This window comes from Diaphorina citri, unplaced genomic scaffold, assembly GCF_000475195.1.
Source record: "Diaphorina citri unplaced genomic scaffold, Diaci psyllid genome assembly version 1.1 scaffold338, whole genome shotgun sequence".
NCBI lineage: Eukaryota > Metazoa > Arthropoda > Insecta > Hemiptera > Psyllidae > Diaphorina > Diaphorina citri.
Window position 1 is genome coordinate 209797 of NW_007377773.1, and position 10419 is coordinate 220215.

The window sequence follows — 10419 nt, forward strand, 5'->3', positions numbered from 1 at the left end:
TGACTCTATGAACTTCATCAATAACTTTATGATCATTTGAATTCAATTGACGATCACATCTTAATGCTTCATTCAAGAGTTCATCAAACTTTCCATCTCTCCACATGTCAAGCCTTTTCCTTATTAACCGCCTGATGTCAGTGCCACTTCTAATCATCTTTTCTCTTTGTAAAACCACGGAGCAGAAAAAGAGAAAACGTTCAGAAACATGACGGTTTTCAGCAACTGATTGTATCTCTTCAGCCAGTTGAGATACAAATTGCCTCCCTACTGCTCCTTGAGGAAGTTGATATTGTTTACCTCTTAGTTTCATGGTCATTCTCCATCTTGTCTGCCAAACATCATCAGCAACATCTCCATTCGAATTGATCATGGGAGCACCATAAGCTCTCAAGAACATAGTTTCAATTTGATCCGGTTCAATTTCTTCCAAGTTGTCATTTTCATTTTGGATAAAGGATGCAATCTGCACAGAATCATTAACATCATTTGAATTTTGAACACCCCTGTGAGCAATACGGATATGGTTTGTCAAACCTCTTTTTTTGAATTTTCCGCGACAATGAGGGCAAAAAACTTCACTTTGTGATGAGGACATTACATATGTATGTCTATATGATAAGAGAATACATATTTAAAAAATTTATTCAAAAACAAAACTAATAAAAAGGAAGTTTGGTAAAATTTTAGTGAAAAATAAACTTTTCTAATAAAATTTTCAGGAGCTTTGGGTTTAGATGTTACTCCAGAGAAAGTTGTTGGCTCTAATAATAATAATAATAATAATAATAATAATAATAATAATAATAATAATAATAATAATAATAATAATAATAATAATAATAATAATAATAATAATAATAATAATAATAATAATAATAATAATAATAATAATAATAATAATAATAATAATAATAATAATAATAATAATAATAATAATAATAATAATAATAATAATAATAATAATAATAATAATAATAATAATAATAATAATAATAATAATAATAATAATAATAATAATAATAATAATAATAATAATAATAATAATAATAATAATAATAATAATAATAATAATAATAATAATAATAATAATAATAATAATAATAATAATAATAATAATAATAATAATAATAATAATAATAATAATAATAATAATAATAATAATAATAATAATAATAATAATAATAATAATAATAATAATAATAATAATAATAATAATAATAATAATAATAATAATAATAATAATAATAATAATAATAATAATAATAATAATAATAATAATAATAATAATAATAATAATAATAATAATAATAATAATAATAATAATAATAATAATAATAATAATAATAATAATAATAATAATAATAATAATAATAATAATAATAATAATAATAATAATAATAATAATAATAATAATAATAATAATAATAATAATAATAATAATAATAATAATAATAATAATAATAATAATAATAATAATAATAATAATAATAATAATAATAATAATAATAATAATAATAATAATAATAATAATAATAATAATAATAATAATAATAATAATAATAATAATAATAATAATAATAATAATAATAATAATAATAATAATAATAATAATAATAATAATAATAATAATAATAATAATAATAATAATAATAATAATAATAATAATAATAATAATAATAATAATAATAATAATAATAATAATAATAATAATAATAATAATAATAATAATAATAATAATAATAATAATAATAATAATAATAATAATAATAATAATAATAATAATAATAATAATAATAATAATAATAATAATAATAATAATAATAATAATAATAATAATAATAATAATAATAATAATAATAATAATAATAATAATAATAATAATAATAATAATAATAATAATAATAATAATAATAATAATAATAATAATAATAATAATAATAATAATAATAATAATAATAATAATAATAATAATAATAATAATAATAATAATAATAATAATAATAATAATAATAATAATAATAATAATAATAATAATAATAATAATAATAATAATAATAATAATAATAATAATAATAATAATAATAATAATAATAATAATAATAATAATAATAATAATAATAATAATAATAATAATAATAATAATAATAATAATAATAATAATAATAATAATAATAATAATAATAATAATAATAATAATAATAATAATAATAATAATAATAATAATAATAATAATAATAATAATAATAATAATAATAATAATAATAATAATAATAATAATAATAATAATAATAATAATAATAATAATAATAATAATAATAATAATAATAATAATAATAATAATAATAATAATAATAATAATAATAATAATAATAATAATAATAATAATAATAATAATAATAATAATAATAATAATAATAATAATAATAATAATAATAATAATAATAATAATAATAATAATAATAATAATAATAATAATAATAATAATAATAATAATAATAATAATAATAATAATAATAATAATAATAATAATAATAATAATAATAATAATAATAATAATAATAATAATAATAATAATAATAATAATAATAATAATAATAATAATAATAATAATAATAATAATAATAATAATAATAATAATAATAATAATAATAATAATAATAATAATAATAATAATAATAATAATAATAATAATAATAATAATAATAATAATAATAATAATAATAATAATAATAATAATAATAATAATAATAATAATAATAATAATAATAATAATAATAATAATAATAATAATAATAATAATAATAATAATAATAATAATAATAATAATAATAATAATAATAATAATAATAATAATAATAATAATAATAATAATAATAATAATAATAATAATAATAATAATAATAATAATAATAATAATAATAATAATAATAATAATAATAATAATAATAATAATAATAATAATAATAATAATAATAATAATAATAATAATAATAATAATAATAATAATAATAATAATAATAATAATAATAATAATAATAATAATAATAATAATAATAATAATAATAATAATAATAATAATAATAATAATAATAATAATAATAATAATAATAATAATAATAATAATAATAATAATAATAATAATAATAATAATAATAATAATAATAATAATAATAATAATAATAATAATAATAATAATAATAATAATAATAATAATAATAATAATAATAATAATAATAATAATAATAATAATAATAATAATAATAATAATAATAATAATAATAATAATAATAATAATAATAATAATAATAATAATAATAATAATAATAATAATAATAATAATAATAATAATAATAATAATAATAATAATAATAATAATAATAATAATAATAATAATAATAATAATAATAATAATAATAATAATAATAATAATAATAATAATAATAATAATAATAATAATAATAATAATAATAATAATAATAATAATAATAATAATAATAATAATAATAATAATAATAATAATAATAATAATAATAATAATAATAATAATAATAATAATAATAATAATAATAATAATAATAATAATAATAATAATAATAATAATAATAATAATAATAATAATAATAATAATAATAATAATAATAATAATAATAATAATAATAATAATAATAATAATAATAATAATAATAATAATAATAATAATAATAATAATAATAATAATAATAATAATAATAATAATAATAATAATAATAATAATAATAATAATAATAATAATAATAATAATAATAATAATAATAATAATAATAATAATAATAATAATAATAATAATAATAATAATAATAATAATAATAATAATAATAATAATAATAATAATAATAATAATAATAATAATAATAATAATAATAATAATAATAATAATAATAATAATAATAATAATAATAATAATAATAATAATAATAATAATAATAATAATAATAATAATAATAATAATAATAATAATAATAATAATAATAATAATAATAATAATAATAATAATAATAATAATAATAATAATAATAATAATAATAATAATAATAATAATAATAATAATAATAATAATAATAATAATAATAATAATAATAATAATAATAATAATAATAATAATAATAATAATAATAATAATAATAATAATAATAATAATAATAATAATAATAATAATAATAATAATAATAATAATAATAATAATAATAATAATAATAATAATAATAATAATAATAATAATAATAATAATAATAATAATAATAATAATAATAATAATAATAATAATAATAATAATAATAATAATAATAATAATAATAATAATAATAATAATAATAATAATAATAATAATAATAATAATAATAATAATAATAATAATAATAATAATAATAATAATAATAATAATAATAATAATAATAATAATAATAATAATAATAATAATAATAATAATAATAATAATAATAATAATAATAATAATAATAATAATAATAATAATAATAATAATAATAATAATAATAATAATAATAATAATAATAATAATAATAATAATAATAATAATAATAATAATAATAATAATAATAATAATAATAATAATAATAATAATAATAATAATAATAATAATAATAATAATAATAATAATAATAATAATAATAATAATAATAATAATAATAATAATAATAATAATAATAATAATAATAATAATAATAATAATAATAATAATAATAATAATAATAATAATAATAATAATAATAATAATAATAATAATAATAATAATAATAATAATAATAATAATAATAATAATAATAATAATAATAATAATAATAATAATAATAATAATAATAATAATAATAATAATAATAATAATAATAATAATAATAATAATAATAATAATAATAATAATAATAATAATAATAATAATAATAATAATAATAATAATAATAATAATAATAATAATAATAATAATAATAATAATAATAATAATAATAATAATAATAATAATAATAATAATAATAATAATAATAATAATAATAATAATAATAATAATAATAATAATAATAATAATAATAATAATAATAATAATAATAATAATAATAATAATAATAATAATAATAATAATAATAATAATAATAATAATAATAATAATAATAATAATAATAATAATAATAATAATAATAATAATAATAATAATAATAATAATAATAATAATAATAATAATAATAATAATAATAATAATAATAATAATAATAATAATAATAATAATAATAATAATAATAATAATAATAATAATAATAATAATAATAATAATAATAATAATAATAATAATAATAATAATAATAATAATAATAATAATAATAATAATAATAATAATAATAATAATAATAATAATAATAATAATAATAATAATAATAATAATAATAATCATAATAATAATACTTCTTTAGTCAGCTCCCATGGTGTAGTGGTCACTGCACTCGCCTTGCACGCGGGAGATCCGGGTTCGATTCCCGGCGGGGTCAAGAAATTTGTATCATGCAAATGATTGATCCCGTGACTGGCTGTTGCGGGGTCCACTCAGCCTCGTGAGGAAAATGAGTAGCTATGACATGTAAATGCGCATAGCGACCGGTGCCAGCATGGTAGGTAAACATTGGTTGTTAGGATTATTGAGATACTTATTGGGAAAAATCCTACAATGCTGCAGTGAGCACCAAAGTTGTGACATAATAACACAAAGAAATTGCATTTACATTTACATTTGAGAAGTAAACATTCTGAAATCTTGGATGGAACAATCATCAGACCGATAGCATCCTCGACTTTGATAGTACATTCTCATTTGACAAAATTTTCGATGACAAATTTGAGGAAATCAGGCTGTATATCGTTGATATGCAGCGTTCAATTTCACCTTTCAATGCTTTAGTGTGTGTGAGATTGTTGTTGTAAACTTGTGACTTTAGATACCCCCACAGAAAGTTGTCTAGGGGGGTCAAAGCACATAAAAATGGGGGCCATTTCTCGTCACCAAAACGGAAAATGACACAATTACATCTAGGAAAATGCTCGCGCAAAAGTGATAATGTGTCAATTTTATTATGCTAACGCGTTGTTGAACAGTTTTAGACTCCATGATGACTACTTTTGATATGTTTACAACCAATCTGTCAAAGATTGGGCAAAATAAAACAACGCATAACAAAGAAGAAAGACGATCTATGAAAGAATTAATTGCCATAGACCTGAGCACCTCAGCTGTTCACTCCTCAGTCGACACAAACTTGAGCTCAATTCTGCTAAAGTTTTAGACGAGGAGGGTTCAGCTCAAAGTTTATTGAGCTCGAGATTGAATTGTTCTGAAGAATAAAATAAAAAATCCTAACCTATCCTATCCTATTTATGTCCCTTACATACCGGGTCAGACGGTTCTCCAGCAGGTCATACACCCGGGTCCTGGTGACATCTGACAGGGCGTTCCTGGTGTCCCCGGTATAATTATCGTAATACTGGGTCACATTGGTAGGCAGGCCGAAGTTGGCCTCAAAGTAGTACGAGAACAACATCTCCTGTTCATCCGTCAACTCTATGGGCCAGGAAATCGCCAGGAATGGCTGGAATTGGAAATAAGTGATTTTTACTGGGGGCACAGTTGGGATAGTACTTGGAGCATGCTCCAGTCTTGGTTTGTCCTATTCTCTCCGCCCGTGTGTATTGGGAAGATAATGATTCCTCGGCTTTAAGAACTTTAACTCAATTTTTATTTTTTTTTTTCTCAATCAACAATATACATCAATCCAGCTCCATCTTCAAAACCATAAGGTTTCACAATCTGCCTAGTTCCTCTTAATCTCAACGAGACTGCCTTCAGGATTGAAAACTCCGTCCTCACTCTTAACCAGCTCAGCACATGCCCATACATTTTTTTCCACTTTTCGCTCAAAACTAATGCAATTCTCTTCAAAAAACTATGGAATTCCAAATGAAGGGCCCCGTCAGTTGAACAAACCAGAGGTGTGAAGGACGCCCTCAAATCTTCCGCAGCAGTGTTATACTTCAAATGTTTTTCTTGAGCATGCCTCTTAGCGATTGTATTCCAAGTTTGAGAAGAGTAGGACGGAGCGTCAGCATTCACAATGCGATTGTCAAAAAACGCAGTCCCACCAGCTTCCCAAACACCATTGATTTTGAAATCAGCAATAAGGGCTGGACTTGTACTTGAGGAATCTCTCATGATAGGTTCTTTCACAATTCCATTCCATGCATAGCTAGCCATCATTATGCATTCGTCTCTCAGGTAGTCGTGACCATGTTTTACTAATCCACCCTTTTTACAATTTAAAGCATGAGTAACACTCATCTCACCACCACAACCATCACAATATGTCGGGAGTCCTTTTAACCCATGATTGTATCGCAACGCAAGTGCATCCCTGAACTGAACGGGTGATAAATCAAAATTATCAGAGGATTTTGGTATAACATTCAACCATTGGGACGATTTCCCCTCAACAATACGAGTAAGTACACGTTGTTTGGCAGGAGGTAATGATGAGAGAATTCTTTCTTGTTTTTCTTGGTATTCAGTTTCTTTTCTGACTAGTTCAGTGTTGATGGCATTTTTTACACATTGATTATGTTCTTGTATATTCAATTGTTCCTGTTTGAGAAGAGAATCAACTAGTACTTTGCACTTTTCTGATGTTACAGCAAAAGCATGCTGTGCTGTTTCAACTGGATCATTGATTCCCAAGCCTCCAAAACGAGTTGGTAGATGAAACAACTCATGTTCACTTGAGGATATTTCATGTTCAAATATAGAAGGAACTAAAGTGGAGTGAATGATTTCTCTCAGAGGGATATATTCATCTTGACAGTGATTCACAACTCTTTGCAGAAATGCCCACTCACATTGTAGAGATTTTGTCACGACTGAAAAAGCTGCTTGGGGACTTTTCTTAGCTGCTTCACTTAGTTTTTTAACACAATCAATCCATTGATTGACTTTTTCTTTCACATAATTTTTCTTTTCATCACCATTACCAATTACTCCACCCAGAAATCTCTTTTCAGTTACAATTTGAACATGCAAATCATGAAATAATAATGAAGCTTCTTCAAGAAATTGTGGTTTTATCACCAAAAAGCTTTTGTTAGGTTCAGGATAATAACCATATTTCGGTCCTTCAATTCTTAATAGATCAATCCATTTTCTTATCATACTGAGTTTGCCAATACAAGCTGAATCATCAGCGTACCAATTTTGGACCCAATCAGGTGACATCAATTTTTTTATAAGTGGCATAACACCAATACCATAGAATAACATAGCAAGAGGATCGCCTTGTGTGGTTCCCTCCATGCTCAATAGGGTTTCATCAGAGTTTCGAAACATGATAATGGAGAAACCACGGTAAGTGTTGAATAAAAAGCGACAACACCGAGGCCACAAAATACGTACATTCCATAAAGCAACTTGTCGATTTAACACATTGAAAGCATTTCTTGCGTCAACTAGTAGAATACCTTCTGTATCGTCATCATCAAATAAACTAGAGAATCCTTGGATTGCTCCTTCTAAACCACTCTTTATTCCGGAACATAACTGTTGGGCGCCACATATTTCTTGTACATCCTCTCCAGTGGTAAGAGCCATAGTTTTAGCACATATTCTTTGAATCACTTCACCCACACCAACTGGACGAACACCTGGACATTTATCTAACGCAACACCCCTGCGAGCCAACATTCCTCGTATTTGCTTCCATTCAACAATACCATTTGCAATATAACGAGTAAGAGAAGCTACTGATTCTCTTAAAGTTGCACTATGATTTCCATATCGTAATAAAAAAGCTGACCATGATTCAGCGTCTGTACCACTTGGACCTGCACCTCCTCTAATTTGTCTTGCTATCTTTTCTATGTGATTAGCTGATATATCAACAACAACTAACGTTGGCAAATTTTCACATTCAATAAATGCATTTAAATCAGGTGCAACTCGTTCAGGATGTTTTTCTTTGAGAGCTTGAAAAACAGTTTTTCCATCTTCCAATGTGTCATGCAAATTCAAAACACCACATTGGTCTCTATCAGTTATCCATCTAGTTGCATCACGCAACTTCCCTTGTAAAACCAAACGGGTAAAAATCCTGACTCTATGAACTTCATCAATAACTTTATGATCATTTGAATTCAATTGACGATCACATCTTAATGCTTCATTCAAGAGTTCATCAAACTTTCCATCTCTCCACATGTCAAGCCTTTTCCTTATTAACCGCCTGATGTCAGTGCCACTTCTAATCATCTTTTCTCTTTGTAAAACCACGGAGCAGAAAAAGAGAAAACGTTCAGAAACATGACGGTTTTCAGCAACTGATTGTATCTCTTCAGCCAGTTGAGATACAAATTGCCTCCCTACTGCTCCTTGAGGAAGTTGATATTGTTTACCTCTTAGTTTCATGGTCATTCTCCATCTTGTCTGCCAAACATCATCAGCAACATCTCCATTCGAATTGATCATGGGAGCACCATAAGCTCTCAAGAACATAGTTTCAATTTGATCCGGTTCAATTTCTTCCAAGTTGTCATTTTCATTTTGGATAAAGGATGCAATCTGCACAGAATCATTAACATCATTTGAATTTTGAACACCCCTGTGAGCAATACGGATATGGTTTGTCAAACCTCTTTTTTTGAATTTTCCGCGACAATGAGGGCAAAAAACTTCACTTTGTGATGAGGACATTACATATGTATGTCTATATGATAAGAGAATACATATTTAAAAAATTTATTCAAAAACAAAACTAATAAAAAGGAAGTTTGGTAAAATTTTAGTGAAAAATAAACTTTTCTAATAAAATTTTCAGGAGCTTTGGGTTTAGATGTTACTCCAGAGAAAGTTGTTGGCTCAATAATAATAATAATAATAATAATAATAATAATAATAATAATAATAATAATAATAATAATAATAATAATAATAATAATAATAATAATAATAATAATAATAATAATAATAATAATAATAATAATAATAATAATAATAATAATAATAATAATAATAATAATAATAATAATAATAATAATAATAATAATAATAATAATAATAATAATAATAATAATAATAATAATAATAATAATAATAATAATAATAATAATAATAATAATAATAATAATAATAATAATAATAATAATAATAATAATAATAATAATAATAATAATAATAATAATAATAATAATAATAATAATAATAATAATAATAATAATAATAATAATAATAATAATAATAATAATAATAATAATAATAATAATAATAATAATAATAATAATAATAATAATAATAATAATAATAATAATAATAATAATAATAATAATAATAATAATAATAATAATAAT